Genomic DNA, 25,115 nt, shown 5'->3' with positions numbered 1-25,115 from the left:
ATGACTTCTTACTGTAATTGCAAAGGAACATACAAAGCAATTACTTAGTCACTTATAAAACCCACGTTCAACTTTCGAAATAATGACTACCCTGATAGGAGAGACAAGACTTTTATAATTAAATACTAAAGTCTAGCCATTTGAGATAAGCACAGCAGGTTATATAATTGTCATCTGCACTCACAATACCCTTTTCCCCTCTTGGATGCATATCATTTTTCAGTAATAATAGAACATGTAACAAAAAAAAGTTACTGTACTGTAGGAAATCATTCTAACCACAAGTTATACTTCTGGCGAAGAGTTAAAGCCTCATTATTTTGGATTTCACTGGTTTCATAAGAGGAAAAAGTGCCCATTAATAGTGTAAATAAAATACCCTTGAGAATATATTAGATTCTTAAGAAAACAAAATAGTAAGCAACCTCAGGCACTCATTTACATATAAACACTTGGAGGGTTAATTGAAAAGCATGCTAGAATGGGATTCTCAAACTTTGATACGATCTCTTTCAGTGCCCTCGGATAAGCATGCTCTCAGGAGCAGCGGAAGATACAGCATACACGTGACACTTTTTCCTAGAAAGATGGGGAGCTCTTGTGCACACGCCTGCTAGAAGCCACCTAGCACAGTCACTACTCATCCAGGGACTACATTTCCTAGGTCCCTTGCACTCAGGCAGAACCATGTAACTAGTTCTTACCACTGGAATATGAAGAGAAAATGTGGACTCCCTTCAGGGCTCTGGGGATTAAGGAGTGTTCCTTCTTTATGCTCGCTTCCCCTTCCACCAGCTAGATGCAGACAATCATCACAAGCCTTAAAGATGGGATTATGGGTTGAACTGTCTCCTCCCCCCTGGGAAATTCACATGTTGAAATCCTAACCCTCAGCCTCTCAGAAAATGACCTTATTTAGAAATAGGATAATTACAGATGTGATTAGTTAAGATGAGGTCACACTGAAAGACGGTGGGCCTGAACCCAGTATGACAGGTGTCTTTATAAAAAGGGGAAATTTGGACACAGACAGGAATAGAGGGAAGATGCCGTGAAGAGCCACAGGGAGAAGGCGGCCATCGACAAGCCAAGAAGAGAGCCCCGGAACAGATCCCTCCCTCACAGCCTCAGAAGACACCAACACTGCTGACACTTTGATCTTGGATTTCTAGCCTCCAGAACTGCGAGACAATACTTTTCTGTTATATAAGGCATCAGGGCTGCGGCACTTTGTTACAGCGGCCTAGAAACCTAATACAGATGGTAAGGCCAGAATATGGCAGGAGGCTGAGTTCAGGATTCCTGAATAACTGCTTAATAAAAGCACTTCGCCTATCAGAAATACTTACACTGGTTCAAAATTTAGCAAGAAAGGAAACTTTCATTGTGTCAAACCACTGAATATTGAGGGCTTATTTGTTATTAACAGCTAAATTACCTCATATAAGATTTAATGAAGTAATTTAACTGGCAAGTAATTTGTAAAGTTCTTTTACATTAAAAAAAAAAAACCCACAGACATATCACAGAGAACAATGTAACATCCATGTAAATTTTTAGGATAAAAAGGAACTTCAAAGAAAATCTGAATTTACAGGAAGATATTTGGGGGTAATTCCCCCAAATCCTCCCCAGGGTATAAATGTACTCTCCTCTGCCAGTAGAAAAACAATTTCCTCAAGAAATTTTAAATAAGCCACAACGTAAAGGTTGCTATACATAGTTTAAATTATGCTATAATTCACTCACAAAACAATTATTTTGCAAATTCAGAGAAGCAATTCTCCCAAGTGGCCCAAGTGTGTAAAATTTTACTTGGGTACTAAAGACAAGAATATTGCAAAATGAGGTCTCAGTTCTTTCCAAAGTTCTCACTTAATATTGTATTTAATTAATCTGGAGATGTCACCACGTAAAACCTTCTGCCCTCAAATATAGACCCAAAAAATGTACTTCCTTTGTGGTAGGATAACTAACACAGAATCAATACACCATTTTCCATTTTTTGATTACTTTTTTTCCTTGCATGATGAAATAGTAAAAGGACAGATATCTGTGTTCAGACACAGAGTTGTGATTCAAAATACCTCAAATGCTGAGCTGGCATCTGGGTTCTCCTGTTTATAGAAAAGCTAGGATGATTCAGCCTGAGCTCAGAGCTCAATTTAGATCATAACATCTGGATTCCAGACACATGTGAGATGCAGCCGCAGGTCTCCAGGTCCTGACTGATCCGAGATGGAGACCAGAGACCACTCGCCACAAGGATTCCAAATGGAGAAAGTGCTCGAGGGAGAGAGAAACCTCAAAGGTGTTTGGAAGATCTGGCCACAGGCAGCCTGCTTCGAACTACCAGGCACACCATCATTTCCTCAGCGGGCAGGTGCTGGGGAGGCTAAGGGTAAGGTGGCCAGAGGATGACACTGAATAAAGAGTCCCCTCGTCAGCTCTGTCACGGTCAGAAAACATCCCTCACCAATGACTCCTTTCCTGAGGCGGTCACTGTTCAGATTAAACTATGGGAATCTGGCAATAAAATGAAAAATCTTAGAGAGCACACACTTCCTGCTGAGATTCGTGCTCAACTTTGCTTTGTTTCAAAGAGAAAAACTGGGATACCGGAAGAGAGAAATTGTTTTTAATTTTATTTTTAAAATTTTATTGAAGTATAGTTAATTTACAATGTTGTATTAGTTTCAAGTGTACAGCAAAGTGATTCAGTTATACACACACACACACACACACACACACATACACATATACATATATGTGTTCTTTTTCTAGATTCTTTTCCATTATAGGTTATTACAAGATATTAAGTATACTTCCCTGTGCTATACACTAGGCCTTGCTGTTTACCTATTTTATATATGGTAGTGTGTATACATACATACGTTAATCCCAAACTCCTAATTGATAAGAGGGAAATTTTTTCAATGCCTTTTTTTTCTTGGTGAGAAGAAATCATAGCCTCAGTCACTCTCATATAGGCTACATACTGAAATCTAAAAGAAGAGGGGGAAAAATAGTCGCAAAAAATCTTCCCTGACCAATTTTATCTCCATTAGAATTCATCCTGCTCCTTCCTTAGTTTTCCTTGGATGTAATCTATCCAGAACATTGGTGATGTTGCAGCGATGGATTTTATGTGAAAGAAAAAATCCTTCCCCCGCTGCTTTTCCGCACCTTCCCCCTCCGAGGTCTCTCGGCCTCTCTCTCCTTCTTGTCTCTTTGTTGTGAATGTCAGGGCTGTCAGTGTCACAGCCTGACATGATTAGTGTTTCTGACACTACACCAAGAAGCAGAATGAGAGCAAGAAGAACAGGCTAGGGTGCGCAGCCATTTAAAGAAGTCAAAGGGAAAAAAAAAGCCCAACCGCCTTCCTCTGAGGTTCCTTGATTACAGGGCAGCTTATAAATCACCCCGGATTTTTCTCATTTATCCAATTAGTCTGTTGTCCTGCTCCTGGGCAGATCCCGAAGGTGTGGATCTATTCTGTGAGATCAAAGTCAGTGGCTCTAATAACAGATAAGACAGAATTCGTGATTCAGCAGATTCTAAGGCTGTGAAGGGTAACCGTCGGTGCACTTTGGGAAGATAGCACCAGTCCATTTCGAGTATCGATTCGCTGCACTTTGTCACTCTAATGATGTTATCTCATTAAAAGAGATAAATGCCCCCCTGTTCTTCCAATAGCATCTGCTTCTTACTCTTCTCTCTTTTTCAGCAACATGGCTCTCAGCAGCAGCACATTAAAATCAAATTGAAATCCAATGCAAGGCTTGGCGACAGAGCTGCTTACGGAGGCTTCTTTTTTATTGCTTTTTCCTACTCTCGACCCCCTAGCTGCTCCCCCCTCCCTCCACCAGTCACCCACAGAAATAAGCAATACAAAGAGAAACAGATGTAGAAAGTAATCATAATAGGAAGCATTTATTGAATGCCTATTCCACGGAGCCTCCACCCCGCCAACATTTCACATCTCCTACCTTGACCTGGTAAGTTAAGTAGAACAACCCCCAGTTTGCAAATGAAGAAGTGGAGTTTGACGTTAAGGTACTTGCCCAAGATTACACAGGTAGTGAGAGGCTGGACCACACGTGAACAAGGGGCCATCCAATGCAAGTCCTCTTTTTCTAATCCCCATTTTCATTCATGGAACAAATAAGTAAATATGATTGTAACTTGACTAGAATAGGTGAAAAAAATGTAAGAGAAGGTGGCAATTATTCTTCAGCCTGCTAGCACCCAGGAACACAGTGCCATAGGCAGTGCAATGGTTTTGTTTCAACAGATTTCTTATTAAATAAAAAGGTTGCAATTTTCCATAATGAATGTTTTATACATTATTCCTTTGTGTATCAGGCCTCTGAAGTACACATTATTAAAGTCTATTAAAGTCTGTATTTAGCAGCATTACTAATGTGCCTTTGGGGAAATTACTACAATGAAACAGCATCAGTCTTTCACAAAATTTCAATTGTTTAATATTCTTCTTCAGATCTTCAATACACGTGTCTATTTTTAGCTATAATCAGACCTCATGCGAAATGCCATAATCCCAGCCTAGAGCTGTCACAACGAATTGTTTATGGGTTGGATTTAAGGAATAACAAGAGATGCAGATATTGCTAATTTCACCCATCGTTTTAATTGTTGTTTTTATCCCCAATAACTTGTTGCAGTTTTCCTACTGTTCTAATTAACAGGAGCTCCTTGATCACTGACATGTGAGGACACTTTACCTCTGTGGCTAGAGCTGGCTATCTTAATGGATTGCTCATATATATATCTAATTGAGACTAGCCTCTCAAGATAATGCCACTTTATTAAAGTCTGAGGGTGGTAAAACGTTACGAAATTATTCCATAAAAAAAAGAAAACCAAATAAACCAGAAGAACATATAAACTATGATTAATCAAATCTAAATGTTTTCATTTAAACCTAAACATTGTCATTTATGAGAGACGAGAAATACATGTCTTCTGAGTATTAACTGAGGGACTTCTGCAAATTATGTAGTTTTACACACTCTAAATAGGCATCTCTCCTCTAGTACATTCATTAATTTTATTGAACAGTAGGAGGTTTTTAAAACATAAAGCCAAGGATGTACATACATTCAAAAGCACAACATTCTCTGCAAACATCTTATAGAAAACAATAATGCTGGGCTTATTTTTACAGAGATAAAAGATAACAAGAAGCAGGAAAAAATGCCAGCAAACAGCTCCATGTTATAAGGCCTCTATATCACAAAAAGAGAGGGGAAAAAGGCAATTCAAAGCATTAGGTACTCAAATTAATAAGCTGGGATTGAAAGCAATCTCTCTGTTATGAATTTCCCCTCATACACAGCAACTGCACCGGTGGAGGTGATACGTTCGCAAAATCAGGCAAATTGAGTGGACTGTTAATATTCTAAAGATGGACAAGCCACAGATTAACTGAGCAACTAGTCATGTTTCCAATCACCGATTAACTAAATAGGATGTAACTTAATTGTCTCCATTAAGACTGACTAATTGAGAGGAAAGGGGCACAGCTGAGGACTTACGAAGGATGTCAGCGCACTCCTCTGCCTGATGCACGAGGCCAGGATCCACTGGCCTCTTTGTTACAAGGGGACCCAGCCACCACCAGCATCAAAGAAAGAGGTCACCGCCCACATCATGTGTCCAAAGGACCTGTCTAATGACGCTGCGGGCTGGTGTGGGCTTAGTTCGACACGGTGCTGCAGAACGAGACCATGCCAGTTCAGTCAGCATTTAATTACAGCTCAACACGAAGGCTGGTAGGGCAGTTTGTCAGTTAAAAATTAAAAAAAAAAAAAAAAAGCGAAACTTGTTTTATTCAGGAAAATCCTAGGCACGTCTCTCTAAACCCTCAAGAAATAAGGATGACCAAGATTCCCACACTGACAATCACAATGTGTGTGAAGTGCCACTAAAAACAACGAAGTGGGACCGAGCATCCTCTTTCTTCCAAGTGAAAACTGTTTTACGGTCAGTAGCTGTGGCCATATTTCAAAGAGCTTATCATGATTCACAGCTCGGCCTCTCAGACTTGAAATTAGATTACAGTCGTGTCAAACATATTCCTTCTCCTGCTCTGGGGCCGTGATGGTCTTAAACCAAAAGTCCAGCCTTTCTGTTCAGAAGCCTTAATTTCCCTCCCACCTGTTTGGATTCTCCTTCATCTTTTCTGACATGATGGGGAGCTGGTTAAGTGAGGCTACAGAGTCCTGCCCCTCAAGTCAAGGCACTGCCATGCCCACGTGAATACTGCAGCGGGGCCCCCAGTCTCCTGGGTCCCCAGAATCATTCCTCTAAAGCCAAATTCTCTGTACAGAAGGGTTCAGATTCTCAACTTACACCCCAGACCGTGAAGATGCCTTCTCAGAGAGGCAGGCACCGACCACTGCCCCACTGTGTGCTGTTGTGAGATGCAGAGGTAAGTCCCACTGAAATGCGTTCCTGGTAAAGCAGAAGGAATGAAACGGAAGCACTGACGTTGCTCCTGCAGTAGAAATGACTGTATAAAGGGCGAATTCTATGTTAACTCAGGAAGCAATTCTCAAATAGCAGGTGTATGTTTTACATACGTTTACACACACAAGTTCTATACATGCACACGTTTTAAAGACAAATGAGCATAAACATACTCAGTTAATTCTTTTAAGTTTGTCTTCTCCCTACTTCATGCCAAACTGACCATCCTCTAGGTTACGATTATCTTAATCTTGCCCTCCCTTACCTCTTAGAAGGGAACTGCATTCCCGTTTTTGTCCTAAAAATTCACTGACTTGCCCAGTGAGATGCACAAGGAAGAGACTGGAGGTCTAATTTTCTCATTTCCATACACCCCACATTCAGCAGAATTTGACTTACATGTAACCCAGGTGCTACACCAGCCTTGTGCCAACAATGTTTCATTTAGCCACACAAATTCTATAAAAATAAAGTTTTTAAAATAAGGAATAAGGGCGATGTTTCCTTAACGATGTAAGAGGTGAGCACAGATGGGCTACAATGTCCAGGGCACTCCTGCTCAGGGCCCAGGGCCCAGCTTCTCTGACTGCTGAACACAGGACACAGGCACAGTCTAGACTCCTATCTGAGAATATGCTTAAAAGTTACTGCAGACCCTAAAGAGCTTTTGTTCACGTCAGTTATTTCTATCAATGTTTTACCGCATTAAAAGTTAAAGCTGAGGGCTTCCCTGGTGGCGCAGTGGTTGAGAGTCTGCCTGCTAATGCAGGGGACACGGGTTCGAGCCCTGGTCTGGGAGGATCCCACATGCCACGGAGCAACTAGGCCCGTGAGCCACAACTACTGAGCCTGCGCATCTGGAGCTTGTGCTCCGCAACAAGAGAGGCCGCGATAGTGAGAGGCCCGCGCACCGCGATGAAGAGTGGCCCACGCTCGCCGCAACTAGAGAAAGCCCTCGCACAGAAACGAAGACCCAACACAGCCAAAAATAAATAAATTAATTAATTAATTTAAAAAAAATTAAAGCTGAGACATTTTTGTAACATGAAGACACAACCACACATTCCAACAGCCGTCAGAGGGATGACATCATAGCATGTCATGTAGCCCCTTAAACTGTATTGTATACTTGAGAGAGAGTGGAAAGGGCAAAAAACGTCTCAGTATTATTATGAAAATAGTTTTGACCTTGCAGGTGGCCCATGAACAGGCCGTCCAGGGGTCCCCAAACCACAGTTTGAAAACCACTGGTCTAAACTTGGGCACATCAGCAATATCTTGAATAAGAGGATATAATGAGTAAGAGGATGTAACAGCCATTTAAAAAAATCTGAGCCACTGAATCAGAGGGCAGTGTCTTTTTCTAGAGCATTTCTGTACTTACTACTGCTTCCAAAACATCAGTACATTAAAATGCTCTTTCCTGGCAATATGTCAAAGAGAATGACTCCCAAATTCAAATCTCTGTTTGACCAATGGCTCTGTCTCTTTTTTATCCACTCATTAAATATCTCCACCCAGTTGTACCTCAAATGCAAAACAGCTAAAATAGTATTTATTTTAAAATGCTTGCTTTTTTCTGACTGTCAATCATAAGTACAAATACTTACTATAAGAAAGTTGAAAATATAGAGAAAAATTTGTTAAATAACAGACATTTATTTTCTATAGTTATGGATGCTGGAAGTCCCTGACCAAGGTCAAGTAGGGTTGGTTCCTGGTGACAGCTCTCTTCCTAGTCACCTTCTCACTCTTTCCTCATCCGGCCTTTCCTCAGTGTGTTCTCCAGATGGGTGGGGGAATGGAGAGAGCTCTCAGGTGTCTCTTCTCACAGAAAAATATTTCTTAAATAAGAAACATGAATACCATGTACCTGTCCTCTGAGAAAACCACTGCCAGAATTCTGGGCAATATCTCACAGTCTTTTTTATCATGTATATTTTAAAAATACAGTGAAGTTCATATCTTAAAGATAATTTCATGTCTTATTTCAAAACACTATTTTTAGTATGAAAGAATGCATATTGCTAAAGAAAATTTAGAACATACAAGCAAAAAGAAGATAACGCTCTTAATACTTTGATGTGTATCTGCAATCTTTTTCCTGTGGGTAGCCATGTATCTTTTTTAAAAAACAAAATAATGATCAAACTATACATATTATTATGTAACTTGCCTTCTTCACAATTTATTGAGAACATCTTTCTATATTATCAAATATTACTCCATCCCTCCCTGTCATTTTTATTGTATGGATGTACCATGGTTATTATTTTTAAAAAATTACTATTATAACAATATGTGATGAATATCTTAGCTAAATTTTTATACACATCTATGACAATTCTTACTGAGTTCTAGAAATAGGAGTTTCTGAATCAAAAGGTGTGTGTATATTTGAGGCTTTGATACACATTAAGTCCCTTTGAGAAACGTGTTCTTTCATTAACTGTCAATGAGACAGCCTGCCAGTCCTATTCGTACCTTTGATGAGTAACCTTTATGAATCTTCATCAATTGTAGAAAATGCCATCTCGTCATTTTAATTTGTCTTTCTTTGATAACTGTTGAGATTGGATATTTTCTTATATGTTATTTGCTGATCATATTTCTTCCTTTATTGGTTTTATCTTTCTGTTCTTTGCTCATTTTTATTAGAGGAATCACTCTTATCTTACTAACTTTCAAGAATTTTACATACATCAGCTAAGTTAACTCTCTGTCATATATGTTATAAATATTGCCTGGCTAGTCTCTTGTCTTTTAGGATAGTTCAGAATGTCTTCTGATGGAAAGAAATCTTTAGGTTTTAAACAAATACATTTTCTTCCTTTATCATTTCTGCCACTAGAAATTAATAAGGCTCTCCTTATTCCAAGATCATTTAAGTTTTGTCTGTATTTTCTTCCATGTCACTGGTTTTCGAAGGGTGTGGTATTTCTCCAAAGTCTGCCAGGAGGGGAACTTGGCCATTTTGCTTTCAGAAAAAAAGCAGTAGGGACTCATTAAATATAGACTGGTCATTGGGTGAAACCACCCAGAGTGTCCTAGAAAGGGGAGGAGAGAGATCTTACATGTTTACTATCTACCAAATCCTATCCTGCATCCAGTAGCTCTGTTAACTTGCTCTTCAAATAGAAAAAGTTTCAAATGGAGAAAGTTTTAACATTAGGTGTATGTTTAAATATTAAACTCTGGGATGAGACGACTCCTCGCCTTGGCCAGAACAGAGGCTTTGGACGGCAAAGACCTTTGTTTTGTTTACTGGTGAATTGCAAGCATGGTGCATGGTACGCAGTGGGTGCATGATAAACGTGTTGAAGGACCTAGTGTTGAGTTATGTGTCTGCCAGGTGTTAGGTGACAGAACCAACGGTGGTGAGGTCTGGACTTCCCTGCTTCATATTAAAGAGTTGCAAAGTAAGAAGAACTCTAAATGAAGGCAGAAACGAAATTTCAGTGTTACTCTTCTGTCGGCTGTAGAGATTTTGATCTGAGTGTAAAGGTGAAACTGCCTCAAATCTGGCACAGTAAGATATGGTGTTGAAAACTGGAAAATATTCAGCGAAAAAATTGTGTTGGGCATATAGTAAGCAAAACAGTGGCATCCACCCATCAAGAGAGATGGAAGACACTACCCTCCTTCATTTGATGCTATGGCGTTTGTCCAAAGCAGTAACAATCAGATTTGGCTTTATTGGAACACGACAAGGAAGAAACAGTTCTCAAGAAGATTCACTTTCACTGTGTGTGGGGGGGGGGGGGGAGGGGGGAGAGCATTCTGTGCAATAACGGAAAAATCAATTATTTTTCAATCAGATGGAGTGTCCTCACAAATTCAAGGCAGAGAACAGCATGCGATGTGCCTTCATGAGAACGATGGCCATGAGGGAAAGAGTTGAGGATTGTAATTCCAAGGTTGCTTTCAAGAGCAGAATGTTGTTCCTGTAAGTGTGCTTTTGTGTCTACAGTGGCATGTACTGAATGTACACCATTCTGCCCAACTGGCCTCCCCAAAATCCCATCCTGTTTAACTTGCCTCCCATTTGGCTATGATTTGCTAAGTAACACACTAAAATCCTCTCTTTACAGCATGTTAACATATAGATAACACATATACATACAAAACACTAATCCTTCTTGTTAACAAAATTTATAATATATATAATAAATATTTATACCTATTAACAAGAGAATAACCAAGAAAATAGAAAGGGTAAAGAATTTGGACAAAATTCAAAGTTAAATTCTAATTTTAAAGTTTTCGATCAATATTAAATATTGGAAAATCAGCTCTTGGAAAAAGATCCAAGGAGAGTATGAAAGTTGGAAGGATGGTCTTCAAGTCTGCATAGGGCCGGGGAGAAGGAGAGCCCTGGGGAAATTTGTGCACCCACAATTTCTTTAACATGTAAGGCTAGAGCATAAAGCCCAGAATGTACAACCATTAAAGTCTGTTTACAATATTTAAAAGGTGAATAGACGTGAGGGTGTCCACTCTGTATAAACCTACAGGTTGGGTATCAACCTGACATATCCCATGTACACCAGCCTCCGGAAAGGGCCCCAGGTTCACAATGAGCATTGTGGCTGGGAATGCCCTCAGAGTGCTGGCTGTCTGAGGGCCGGAACTGCACCCCTTCCTGGTGTGTTCCCAGATCCGGGCACAGACTGAAGTTCCAGAATATGAGGAATGAAGGCTCTACCTGGCTGCCAGCAGTTCACTGACAGGTTATCCCGTTAAAATAGTTAGACAAACTGCCAATTCCTGGTGCCCCGTGGCCATTCCCGTGTTTTCTAGAGGGTATCGTCTCCAACTGACCCAAAAGAGAGCTGTCAATGCCTAACTGTGGTCAGAATTGCCCTGGTGCATCAGAGGAACAACACTGGACCCTCGGATGCTCCAGCCCCCTCCCTATCTGGACACCTCCCTGATTAAAGTGTCTCATAACTAGTTGGGGTTTGGGAAGGAAAGAGAGTGATTACCGTGTATGTCCAAGGAAGTGGAAAGTGTACAATTCAAATGTCTCCAGCTTTCTGGGAACACTTCTACTTAGAAAATCAATCACACCCACAAAAATATTTCCAACGTTCTAACTTACATATCCTAATTGATGAGATGACTATCTAGTTTTATTTGTGCTGAGATCTGTTTCCTCCCCAGAGGGTGACCTATTTTTTTTTTTTTTTGTCTTATGCCAAGAAAACCATAAGAAAAATGCTGACCTATGAAGGTTACACATCATGCTTAATCACCACTTTAAATTAAAATAACATAAAATAAAGCATTCACTGGGTCACTCAGGCAGAATATAACCTCCCAAGCAACAGATACACCTACTGAGACACTTGAAATTTCTAAGGAGTCTGGTTCCCAGCTGTGTGTCAAGAGCCAAACCATGACATCAGGTCTTGCGTTACCCCGGAGAAACTTAGGGCAGGGCTGAAACAGCATACTGAGCCTGCCAATCTGAGATTTCCCAAGAGCTGTCTTAGCTTTTCACTACACCAAACTGTCAGTGATAGAAGCCAAGATTTGCAGTGACCGCCATGATGGAGCTCCTCTCCTCCTTGCCCTCTAATTATGACTTTGGGGAACAATACCTGCCTATCTAGGATTCCAAAAGCTCACTCCTCAAAGACTGTTGGAGGGCATTATGCTAAGTGAAATAAGTCAGAGAAAGACAAATACTGTATGATTTCACTTACATGTGGAATCTAAAAAATACAACTAATAAATATAACAAGAAAATAAGCAGACTCACAAATATAGAGAACAAACTAGTAGTTACCAGTGGGGAGAAGGAAGGGGGGAGGGGGAGGAGGAGGGGAGTAAGAGGTACAAACCATTAGGTATAAAATAAGCTACAAGGATATATTGTACAAGATGGGGAATATAGCCAATATTTTATAATAACTATAAATAGAGTATAACCTTTAAAAGTTGTGAATTACTATATTGTACACCTGTAACTTATATAATATTGTCCAGCAACTATACTTCAATAAAAATATATATATAGATAGATTTTTAAAAGAGGGTAAGTATTGAAGCCAGAGGGGGGAAAAGGTCAGCAAAGTTTTCCTCTTCTTTGGCTTGGCTCAGCCAAATGAAAATCTCTCAAAAAACAATTGCTTACTCTTTTCTGGTTTCTTCTGATGGGGTAAAGCGGCCGTGCCCGTGAGAAGGTCAAACAAAGGGCCATGAGACAAATTACCCCTGGAAAGGGGATGTTAGTAAAACAATCTCAACAAGCTACATGGGCTTTCTAAAGCCTAGGAATTCCATAATCCATTTTTAAGACCAAATCATCTAAAAGCGCTGTCCAACTCCATCATAACCCGTGGTTACCTCTTCTTGCAGTCTCTGGAAATGTCTCTCCCCTGTTTTAAATCCTTCAGTGGCTCTCAGAATGCAACCCTTCCCTCCTTCTCTGGGCTCACATCTGGCATCTTCTCCCAGTGCAGGTGTTCTCAACCAGGGCATTTTCGTCCCCTCAAGGGACACTGGCCAATGTGTGGCGACATTTTTAGTTGTCACAACTGAGGTTGGGGGAGAGGGATGTTACTAAACACTTCCAATACAGAAGACAGCCTCTCACTACAAAGGATCACCTGGTCCAAACGTCAATAGTGTCAAGATTGAGAAATCCTGCTCCAGTCATACCAAACTCTGTTGTTCTCTACACACGTCAGACTTTCTCATATGCTTTTGTGCCTCTACATAGGTTCTTTCCTTTACCTGGAATGCCCTGCCCTACTTCTGTGTCCAAGAAATGATCATGTATCATACAGAATCCAACTCAAGATGTCACCTCCTCTATACTCTCCTATCCAGATCCCCCAAAGTTGGGTGTCCCTTCTGTGCTTCCACAGCTTCTGGTACACACCTCACGCTAGCCACAGTGCCCCCAAATCGTCTGTCACCTGCTGAAGGTAAGACCTAAGTTCCATTCATCGTTTATCCCCAGAGTGCCCATCCGGTAATCAACTGCTGCATGCTGAATCGATCGGGGAATAAAGTGGAAATGTTGCAGATGCACCCAAGACTCTCTGGCAACAATGTCTAAGGGACAAGAGTGTCCCCAACACCGGGCTTCCCTGGTGGCGCAGTGGTTGAGAATCTGCCTGCCAATGCAGGGGACACGGGTTCGAGCCCTGGTCTGGGAAGATCCCACATGCCGCGGAGCAACTAAGCCCGTGAGCCACAACTACTGAGCCTGCGCGTCTGGAGCCTGTGCTCTGCAACAAGAGAGGCCGCGATAGTGAGAGGCCCGCGCACCGCAATGAAGAGTGGCCCCCACTTGTCGCAACTAGAGAAAGCCCTCGCACAGAAACGAAGACCCAACACAGCCATAAATAAATAAATAAATAAATAAAATTTAAAAAAAGAGTGTCCCCCAACACCAAAAAGAACAACAGCAAAAATTGATCAAATGCTTATAATGTAGACAGAGACTATATTAAACACTGGTACACATATTAATTCACTTCATCTTTATAACAACCCTGTGAGGTGGGTACCATTAGCATCAACATTTTACAGATGGGGAAACTGAGGCACAGAGCACTTAAGTCACTTTCCCAAGGTCCTCAAAGCTAGTATCTATAAGAGCTGATATTTAAACCCAGGTAGTTTGGCTCTAGAGCCTCAATCTTCCAATATTCATGCCAAGGCAATTACACTAACAACCAATATTTCAGCTGCCCAGAGGCCTCTGATAACCACAGCTGACAACTCTGGAAGACTACACCACCACCAGTCCCTGTGACCCTGCCTGTCAACACTGCTTGCCAACCTCTGGAATGCTTCTGGCAGGAGATGCAACCTCCTCACGCCACAGAAAGGTATCACATACCCAGGGTAAATCATGGTACCATAAAGACACAAAGGATGAGTCCCCAAAGTACCTCTTACCTTGTTCATGCTGTAGGGACTGCAGCAAGGGATTAGACATGTCACAATGCAAGGCAGCTCTTAAAGATTCACCTTGTTCCTGTAGACGTCACTTCCTGAAGCAGACAGCTGCACTGCAAAGACAAAGAGGATATCCATCAGCCGGTGTTCAGGAAGGCCCAGAGCAGTCCCGTGTCCAGTGGAACTTTCTGCCATGATACCAAGGCTCTATGCCTGTGTTATCCAATATGGTAGCCACTAGCCACATGTGGCTACTGAGCACTTGAAATGTGGCTAGTGCAACTGAGGGCTGAATTTTAAATTTTTATGTAATTTGAATTAAAGTTCAATGTAAATAGACACATGTAACGGTTAGTGGCTACTGTACTGGACAGTGCAGGTCTAGAGAGTCCAATCAAGAGTCTTGAGGCCATAGACACTGGGCACGCCAGTGTCCAAGGAAAAGCTGGATATTATATGCTCAGAGTGACTGCAGATACACAGGGACAAGAACACTCATTCATTCGATAACTATTTTTTGAGTCCTTACTAGGTGCTGAGTACTGAGGATATAGTGACCAGTAAGCCAGAGAGGTCAGTTATATAAGGGTTTCTAGTGCAGGCTTTGGCCTCCTTAGGAAGGGAAAGGATCTAGCATGTGAGTAGCATGTATGCCAAACCTAAATGCCTTCCGTGCTGCCCACAGGAATAAAGGAACAGACCAGTTGGGACTTCCCTGGCGGTCCAATGGTTAGGTCTCTGTGCTTCCACTGCAGGGGGCGCGGGTTCGATCCCTGGTCAGGGAACTAAGACCTTGCATGCCTCATGGCATGGCCAAAAAAAAAAAAAAAGGAACAGACCAGCATTTGCTGGAGCCTGATTGTACCACTGTCAGGGCTTAATAGCTAGAACCTTTCACAGAGCTTTTTGGGAGGAAGTGTACCATAAAAGGATTCAGGAGTTCTGTACTGTGGGCCTAATGAAGCAGATGACCCAACGTCTCCTCAATAAGGAAAGGACCCTTAAGGAAATAAGGGTCCACGTTTTTATCCACACTATTGGTTCTTTAGGTAGGTCTTTTGATTCATTTGAATTACATTTTAGAATTAAACAGTCATTGTTCACTTCCAGGATTCTTAATTTGTCAGACATTAAGAAAAAATACAGAAAGAAAATATCTTCAACCACATAATTGGATTTGTAGACTTTTCTTTTGAAAGATGTTTCTGGGTGGATTTGAGAGGAGAACAAAACATGTAAGGTGCCTTATAATCACCTTATTCTTGTATTATTTTTTTCAGGTTGCATCTAGGAAGGATTTATATATCTGAACCTTTCCATAAAGACTGGAATTTGAGGTTTAAGCGGAACTGCAGTGCTTTAAAAAATATATTATTTTTAACTATATTAACAATATAGAAAATGTTCAATAGAAAAAGGAAGAAGTACTCAGAATCCCACTAGCCTACCATCACCTTTAGTTCTTAGCAGCCAGCCTTGGGCTGTCGGAGAACAAGACGCATGTCTGCTGAGTCGAGGGCACAGAAGTCCAAGGCTGTATTCTCCATATTAACATCTTTCACCATTAAGAAAGTGATTTTGCAATATACATTTTCAAAAGATAAACTCCTACTTCGCACACATTACTATTCTTTGAATACAATATTATTATAAATCAGAAGATAGGGAGAGGAAACTGAAGATCACTCCCTGGCTATTTGAGACACACAGATTCCAAAGAAAATACCACATTCAGTCATAGCAATGACATATTTTCACAATGATGTACAACATGGAGAGACCCTGGAATTCTGACTCTGTAGCCTAAACTACATCCAAACGCCTTCATCTGTACGTGAGGCCTGAGTAATCACTGTTTCAAAGCCAAGAAAATGCAACATCTAATTCTAACCAATCTTAAAGTGACTGAAAGAAAATTCTCCATGTAACTTTTACCTTTGAATTTCCAGAAACAGATGCTAGTGAATTTCTGGGTTTAAAAGTAGAATTCTATACATGTTAATTCCTTTTTGACATATGCATTTGATCTGTTTAAAAACTATAGCCCAGCACTTAACTGGGAAGTTTGTCCAAAAGCCTGGCAGAGATGCCTGATGTCACAATTCCATTCAAATGGACACAGTGGTATCAACACAGGAAAGGTGGGCACAAGGAGATAATAACAAACAGACAAGGATTCTTGAACATAATTTCCCCAAGGAAATCCCACCCAGCTCCAATCACTCCACCATCCCCATTCCCTCAGAACTTGCTTATATAGTTTGCACTTAACTAATTTTGGATCCTCTCCTGTTCCCCACCCTCACCAAGTGTTCTTGTCTCATTTTCATGTATGTTGGTTCTATAACGAAGTCAGAATAAAAACTCTTCAAGGGAAATATTAGTCACCTAGAAAGTTCTTAATAAATATTATGAATAGATTTTTTTTCTTCGCTCTCACTCATAGAGCCTAGGATGATGTCATGACTCTTAATGTAGGACCTTAAAAACGATGTTGATAATTGTTGTAAATTGCCTTCAGGGTTTTCTTAAAAGAGGAAAATCTTTTCATGTCCAGGATCATAAATCTTTAAAAAAATACTGTTAAGAATACTTTACAGCTATGCAGCGCTCAAAACTGTACAATGCACTTTTATATTAATACTCTTATTTAGTACTGAGATCAATCTGAGTGGTAGTTTTCCTAATTAGGAAACCAGATGCAGAGAGGAAAAAGAATTCTTCTTAGTCATGCTATAGTAGGCAGTAGACCCTGGGCTGGAAGTGACTTCACTTTAAGATACTACAGAATTAAAATACGTTCAAAGACCACCAATAAAAAAACCTCCCCCAATAAAACACACATACACACACTCAAAGACCACCATTAACACAAAACACCTCAGCAAATGGATGACAGAATTAGAAATTGGGTCAGTTTGCTTCTGGACAGCAACAGAGAAGACCGGCCTTATTCCATGAAGTTCTTTCCATCTCCTTTGAAACACAGAGAACCTCGTTGTTTTATAGCCAATTCAGCTTATGAAGAAGCTTAGAAAAATCCACAGCTTAAAAAATGAGACTGCCTCTTAAGTATAAAGCCTTAGAGGAAAAGATATCAGAGTTACCATAGTGGAATTAAGGGAGTTTTCTTCTTTATTCTATTTTTCAGTGTTTTTTTTTAATGGTTCAAGAAGCTGGATTCTCCTGATACTAAGCGAAAGGAAAGCACAGATGCCTTTCAAGGGTGGCTGGAGAAAGCCCATCCCAGAGGCCAACGCGTGACTTCCATTCAGTAGCTCCTAACAGGGTTGGTTCAACAAAGCCCAAGGTCAAGCTGAGGCGTCTAAAAGGTTAATGACATGCAATTCGTCTTTCCAGGCGGGTAAAGAAGTGTGGGTAAGCAGGGAGGTGGTGACAGGGTACGTGTAAGAAGAAGAGAGCAAAGAGAGAATGAAAAGGAAAGGTGAAGGCTACAAAGAAAGGAGAAAAGCAAAGGGCAGGCGAGCCAACAGAGCCCTGGAGACAGATTCAGTGATGTGGCCGAGTGCCCCTCGCCAGCTGGTCCTCACTGCGGAAGGGACCCAGAGACTCAGGCTCCTGATGACAATGCCACATCCTATGGCTTCTCTGGGATTATACACTCTCAGGGCCCGGGTGTCAGCAAGTGGGAGTTGGAGTAAAGTTAAGCCTGGGCCTACCTGTTTCACCACTATTTATTTACCACCAGTCTCCACCCACCACAGAGAAAAGCCTATGTCACCTGGATCGCTGATAATGGAGTAGAGAGGTACATGGTGAGAACAGCATAAGCCAACTTTATTCTCTTCTCCTTACTCTAAAGAGAAGCTTAGACATGTCAAAGGGCTGGGGTGTGTGTGTGTGTGTGTGTGTGTGTGTGTGCGCGTGTGTGTGTGTACTACGCTATTTCTTGGCCCTTGAAAATACAACTAATACTTACTACCAATATAGGAATCAATGGAATATGACGAGCTGGGCTTTTCTCCCCACTCCAACTCCCGCACTCCCTACCAAGATGCTCATTCTAGAAGCCTTTTGTGATACAACTCAAAGCTGGGTAGCTCAGGCACTTCTATGAGAAACGCGTCAACAGGAGCCAGCCGTTTATACCTCACAGTGTCCAAGTTCCTTCTGGCTTTTACATATAACACACCCTGAGGTCAGCCTGTGGAATGGCCTCCAGTCCCTTCCCTCCCACCACTGAATCCAGCAGCCTAAATGAAGGGCTGGAACATGAGGACCCAAGAGCTTGTGGGGAAGGAATAAGGGAATAAAAAGACGAACAGGTTTTAGAAAGAAAGGGAGAGCAGGCAAGATGATAAGAGTCTAGAAGAAATTCTCTAAATCTAGGACTTAGGAGCTTGGGAAACCACATGAACAGATGGGAGAAAGAGCCCTAATATCCTCCACCTCAGGGGGTGTAAATTTCACGGGCTGGAGTAGTTCACATGTCTCTGAAGCAAAGTCCTGACAACCTTCAAGTGGAATCTCCCTGTGCAAAACTGGAAAATGTAAAACCATTTAATTACAGACAGTCCAATCCCTCCCTTCCACAATAAGGGGTGTGGTGCTGGGATTAAAGGATCCAAAGGTGAAGCAGCAAACAGACCCCTGTCCCCTACCCTGAACGCACACACACCTCCCAAGTGGCTGTCTCCTTCCATTCTTCCTGAAGAAGAAGCAGAGGGAACAGAGCAATGCTCCCTGAGGAACTTCTTGAAGGTCCTTCTCCATCCTCAGGGTTACAGCAGACACGTGGCTCTGGTTCTTCAGGACCTCTGTGCCCTTGTCACCCCCAGCTTTAGGCAGCAAACATGCCATACCATGGTTCTTCCCCAAGAGACAGGACAACGCTGGCCACCCTGTCTTGCTCCCCTGTGCCCTGCCTTCACGGCGTGCCACAGAAAACATACGACCTTAGCCAGCAGGATGAGAGCATCTGGCCACCGAACATCATCAGAAGTCTTCTTCCCCAAGGAAGGGGACAGGCTAGGCAATTCGAAAATTAATATTCTGAAATACTAACTAGCATATGAGCTATATTTCAACAGGAAACTGTGAAAAGGAAGACGAAATGAAAGGATTATAAAGGAGAGAGACACTCCTGGTAACACAAAAAAACTGCCTTGAGAGCCAGACGGAGAGTAAGTAGAGTGCTAACAGTACAGTGCCAAGGGGTAGAGTGTCAGCTGCTTTCAGATGACCGCTTCTGGCATGTATGATGGGGGTTCCCCGTACGTAGTCAAATCCTAAGTCAGGATATCTGAGTTCAGCGCTATCACTCTATAAAAGATCAATGTCAGTGATTTAGGAGTATCTTAATTAAAGGCACAGTACAGAAGAGCTCCCAAGAGGGGGCCTGGTTCAGCCTACTTCTCTTGCCTGGGTGGCTATTTAAACCAGAGAACACAAATTCAGATGCCTAAGAGGTCAAGAAAGAATGAGATGAGGGAAAAGGCCAGAGAAGACAATGAGGAGTAGGGGGACTGGAGAGTCTGCCACTCAAGTGGAGCTCCAAGAAGGTAGGAACAAGGTACGTGGCCCCAGAGCTTCTGATATTCAAGAAAGACAAAAATATTGAGAGAGGGGCTCCCCTGGTGGCGCAGTGGTTGAGAATCTGCCTGCCAATGCTGGGGACGCGGGTTCGAGCCCTGGTCTGGGAAGATCCCACATGCCGTGGAGCAACTGGGCCCATGAGCCACAATTACTGAGCCTGCGCGTCTGGAGCCTGTGCTCCGCAACAAGAGAGGCCACGATAGTGAGAGGCCCACGCACCACGATGAAGAGTGGCCCCCGCTTGCCGCAACTGGGGAAAGCCCTCGCACAGAAACGAAGACCCAACACAGCCAAAAATAAATAAATAAATAAATTTAAAATAAAAAAAAAATATATTGAGAGATTACGTAAAATCACATGCTTTTTCAACGTTGGCAATTGATGTTAATATTTTGGAAATCCCGTACGGGTTGGATTTGGTCGGTCAGGTTGCACCTGTTGTTGTACACCTTTCACGTCGGTCAGGGGATTCTTTGTTCCTTTAAATCTCCAGGGCTGGTGGCTCCCAGGCTGTCTCCTGACCCTCTAGGGTTGTACTGCTGTGGCTTCCCTGGGCACAGGGAGCCCAGTGGGAAGAGTGGGCAAACCAGGGATGATCAGGGGCCACATCAGTCTGTATGTCAACTCTGCCTCTTGGCACTAACCTTCTCTGAGTCTCTAGTCCTTCATCTGTAAAATCTGGGGAAATTCTTTATACCTCCTAAGATTATTTTGAGGATTAAAGGAAAACATGAAGAAAGTACTGGATGCACGATGTTAAAAAAGATGAGGCTCTTCTCCTCTTCCTGTTTCCCATCACCATATCAATTACCCTACTGGATTATACCCAGTATAATCAATTACCTACTGGATTATAAGTATTTCAAGGGAAGAGATTTTGTCTGTTTTATGCCCAAATAACCAGCACTTATCCCACTGCCTTACATGCAGTAGGCACTCAATATATGCAAAATTTAATTATAATGTTGTTATGGACTGAATGTTTGTGTCCCCCCAAAATTCAAATGTCGCCTAATTCCCAGTGCGATGATATTTAAAGGCAGGGCCTCTGGGAGGTAATTAGGTTTGGATGAGGTCACGAGGGCAGAGCCCCCATTGTGGGATTAGTGCCATTATAAGAAGAGATGCCAGCGAGCTCACATGTGTGCATGCATTCTCTCTCTCTCTCTCTCTCTCTCTCTCTTCCTCTCCTCGCCATGTGAGGATATAGTAGGAAGTCAGCTGTCTGGAAGAGAGCCCTCACTAGGAATCAAATGGGCTGGCACCTTGATCTTGGACTTACCAGCCTCCAGAACTGTGAGAAATAAACTGCTGTTTAACTTCCCAGTCTATGGTATTCTGTTATAGCAGGCTAAATGGCTGGTGACAAACATTTAGGAAGATCCTCCTTCAATCTGGCACCAACTGAGCCTTTTTCTTCTCATTTTATGTTCTTCTGATGCTTTAATGGCAATATCTATATCTACTCCTCACTTGGCCAGAATATTTTGAGACTAAATGAAAAAACAGGTTCAAATTAAGAATAAAGTACTGAAGAGTTTTCTCTTAAGAAGTGTGGCATCACTTTTAGGTCAACAGGGTACGATTTGGGCACTCTTTGCATGCTTCAGAAGAAGAAAATTAAACATAAGCAATTTCATCACCCTACAAATAAGTAAAGAATCATGCCTTAATTTTAGCATCCTCAACTCACGTTTGCCAACAGTGCATGTCACTGCCGGCAGTGTGCTTGGTGGCTGGCCACAGTTGGAGGCAAATCCCCAGGCCATTTGTCCACTTTGGATTGAGAAGGCTGGCTTGTATTCCTCTAGGACAAAGGTTTACTAACCATGACTGACTTACCCAGGTTTCTTTGATGTTATGCTGAAAGAATCCCAGAGACCTTCAAACAATCTCAGCTTCCTTCTCTCCCTTGGGGGGTTTGCTGAACAATTCAGGCAAACACATTTCCTGTGATTTGGTGAGAAGCTAAAATAACTCAACAGAAAGCCTAGTCAGTGGGGGACTTCAGAATGACCCACTGAAAAGGAAGACGATGGAAATCACTATGAAGGTATCTCTTTCCAGAAGCTCAAGGGGACCAGCTATCTCTCCAATAAAAGGTTTCTAATTAAGGGATTTAAATATTCTCAATAGTACCTTGAGGACAGATAGGTCGTAGTGAGAGGCGATCGCCTTATTGGGAGCAGAGTGCTTACAGCGAAACTCATGTGTTTAGCAAGTCAGACTGGGTGTGATGCCTTGTTCCTCTGGGAAGAAACAGTCATTAATCCTCAGAAGAAAGCTCAATTTGCCACGATGGGCCCCTGTCGAAAGCAATCTCAGGGATTCACTGTTGACCTCTGCTTCCCTGAGGCTCACATTCTGTCCTCTCCAACACCAGCTTCTCCTCAGCGTGGCTTGTTCTTTGTGAGGGCACCCTGTGTCCTAAAGTTTGCTTCTGCCAGGGCCCTGGGGCTCTCAGTGCTCTCAAATGAGTTTAGCGTCAAAATAACTGAAGTTCCCACACCTTGCAGGTAGTGTAACTAGGGAGCCCACAGCCATTCAAACAACAGAACACCGGATGCCCATCTCCCCAGTCCTGTGCCCCAAACACTCACACTCAGAGCCCCACACAGACTCTGCAGGGAATTCATCTTGCTGCTTTGGGCCAACAGTTCCTGTGGGAGTGTAAACACCACAGCCCCTAGAACCTATGGCCAGGTCTGTGGCATCAGCGTCTTCTGGCACCCGGGTATCTCCCTTTCCTGCCTTCGAGCTCACGATGCACTTGTTATTTTCTATTTCATCCAACATACCTAAGGATTTTGGGGGTGGGTGGAGTGGGGCTGGGGGTTGGAAGGGGGCCAGGCTGCACCAGCTCAGGATACTGTTCTGCCACAAATTCCAGTTTGGGGGTTCCCTAAACTCAATTCTGCCATATCCAGCAGTCCCCTCTGTGGCCATTTGGCTGTAATTCAGGCAAGAGCTAGAAATATGTTCTTTGTAGCGTACGCTGCATTGTTGTGACTCACACCCTGACTTTTCCTCGTAGCAGAGTGATGCTGGGTGAAGAAGAGCTTAAGGGTCAGGCCAGGCATTGAGAAATGTGCCCTCAGCCAGCATCAGCAGCGCAGGAAATTACCCCAAGGAAGCGGTCACCTCCCTGCACTCTCTGTACCCAGCTAGCTAAGTCTGTCCTGGGTTCTGACGAAAGGAATGTGCCTGACGTTAACTTTTCAATGATCTAGAGCTGGATGACCGCACACTGACGTTTTGGTAGCACGAGAGAGGCAAAGAGGACGAGGAATGAGACATGCAACCACATGCCCGCATCACACCCGTGGTCTGGAGAGGGGCCTCATCCTTCCACAGCAGCCAAGAGAACAGCCACAGAAAACGGCTCCAGCCACTGACCTGGAGGCCTGGTCCCCGGGGGATCCTCTGATCTCATTACGGCAGTCGACACTAGTCCTCACAAAACAAACAGAGGAAATTTATGGCTGCCTTAGCCTGTGGAGAGCTCCACATTCCTTGCTTAACGAGAGTTCCAGCTTCGGAGACCACAGCCACTGGGATGGGGAGGATGTCTGCTTTGCTCCAAAGAAAGAACTGTGGTCCTGCCTCTTCCCCTCTTTCTGGGGCTGGAGAGGAAGGCGGTGAGCCTGGCGAGAGCCACTGAACTGGTGGCCTGGGGCTCTGCTCGGTCCTGGAAGAGAAGTTCCCTTTCTCTGTATGTCAACACCCCCAGGCGCAGTCAGTGGAGCCATTTACTCTTGAATAGCCCTGGGAAAGCGCAGCCTTGAAGGGTTCCACCTGCTGAGGCCAGAAGCCGGAGAGAGAGGCTGTCCTGTGTAACAAAACTCCAGGTTGTCTGGTGGGAAAATTTCTTCCCTAAAATACCCTTGGCTTGAGCCTTCGAAAACTTTACCTAACTTGGGGTTCCCACTTTTAGAATAAATGGCAGGAGGAAAAATGTTATTTTATACCCTTTAAGTCCATCTCAGATGTAACTGAGCACCTAGACTAGGAGGTGGAAGGTGAACCTCCAAACCAAAATACGAACAGAGAGGTGGTCCTGAGTCGGGGTGATTCTACCCACCAGGGGACACCTGCAGGGCGTGGAGACATTTTTGGTTGTCACGACTGGAGGAGGGTGCTACTGGCATCTAGTGGGTAGAGGCCAGGGATGCTGCTATATATCCCACCAGGCACAAAACGGCCCCCACAATAAGAATTATCTGCTCTAAAATGTCAACAGTGCTGAAACTGAGAAATTCTGTTGTAGAAGGAACACTCAAGGATGCATGTAGGTTTAAAATAATGACAATTCTTAATCTCATTACGATAATGTTGATATCACGCAGTCAAAATGCGTACAATTAACCACCACAAAAACTTACCAGTCCTCTCTTCGAGTAAAATAAATGAAAACTGCCTTGTAACTATGCAGAGTCAGATCATTAGGGCTGCCTAGAAAACAGTGGGGCAGCTTCAATTTTAGACCATAGGATCAGCACCGTCATGAGCGCTCTGCTTATTCCAGGTAAAGGTGTGATCTGCGTGCTTACCGTCATAAATTCAGGGGTGAGTGCTAACAGAAAGAATTCATGAGCTCAGTTCCACGATTACTAAAACCATACATGTAACCTGAGTAGAACTAGGTCTGGGGAAAAAAACGGCAAGATATTTCAACTTTCAAAATACCAACATAATATGAGGAACCGTGGTGATGTTGACCTACATTCTGGGGAGGTTCAAAAAAGAGCTGCATAGTAGGACACTAAATAAATGCAGAATTGCAGAAAGGTACCATAATGAAAATCATCATGGTGCGTATTTTGGAATTCTCCCATTTCTAAGTTTCTGTACCTGTTTCAAAATATTCCCTTTCTCTACATAGCACACTTTCATCATCTCTGATGTAAGAATGTATATTTCAATAATCCACTCATCATTCTCTCATGAACTCTTTTATTCCAGCAAAAGAAGGAAAAATCCCCATCCAAGCACAGCGCATGCATGTAAGCAAATCTGAAGAAGCAGGAGGAGAAGAATTTCATGAATGAGCAGGGGACAGTTTTTTAATGAAATGTTTTAAAGGCTTGTAGTATAAACAATAAACAAAACGGATTCACTAAATGTTAATACTGTTTACCATGATGTAAGAG

The 25,115-nt window shown here is 42.6% G+C and overlaps 1 protein-coding gene across 3 annotated transcripts in view; it reads right to left on the bottom strand.

Annotated features, from left to right (window-relative positions):
- The window catches only part of BACH2 (BTB domain and CNC homolog 2), a 357,918-nt gene that overhangs the window by 258,173 nt on the left and 74,630 nt on the right, over window positions 1–25,115 (bottom strand). For 2 of the 3 annotated variants that reach the window (XM_082405900.1, XM_082405902.1), the window contains exon 2: window positions 14,410–14,522. The gene's annotated coding sequence lies outside the window, so the exon portion shown is untranslated. Of the gene's footprint in view, window positions 1–14,409; window positions 15,234–25,115 lie in introns of those variants that run through there. The other variant, XM_082405901.1, reaches the window with a different exon arrangement.

Source organism: Balaenoptera borealis (assembly GCF_965194805.1).
Source record: "Balaenoptera borealis genome assembly, chromosome: 9".
Classification (NCBI taxonomy): Eukaryota; Metazoa; Chordata; class Mammalia; order Artiodactyla; family Balaenopteridae; genus Balaenoptera; species Balaenoptera borealis.
Note: the sequence above shows the minus strand (reverse complement) of the source record. Positions and strands in the feature narration are given on the sequence as shown.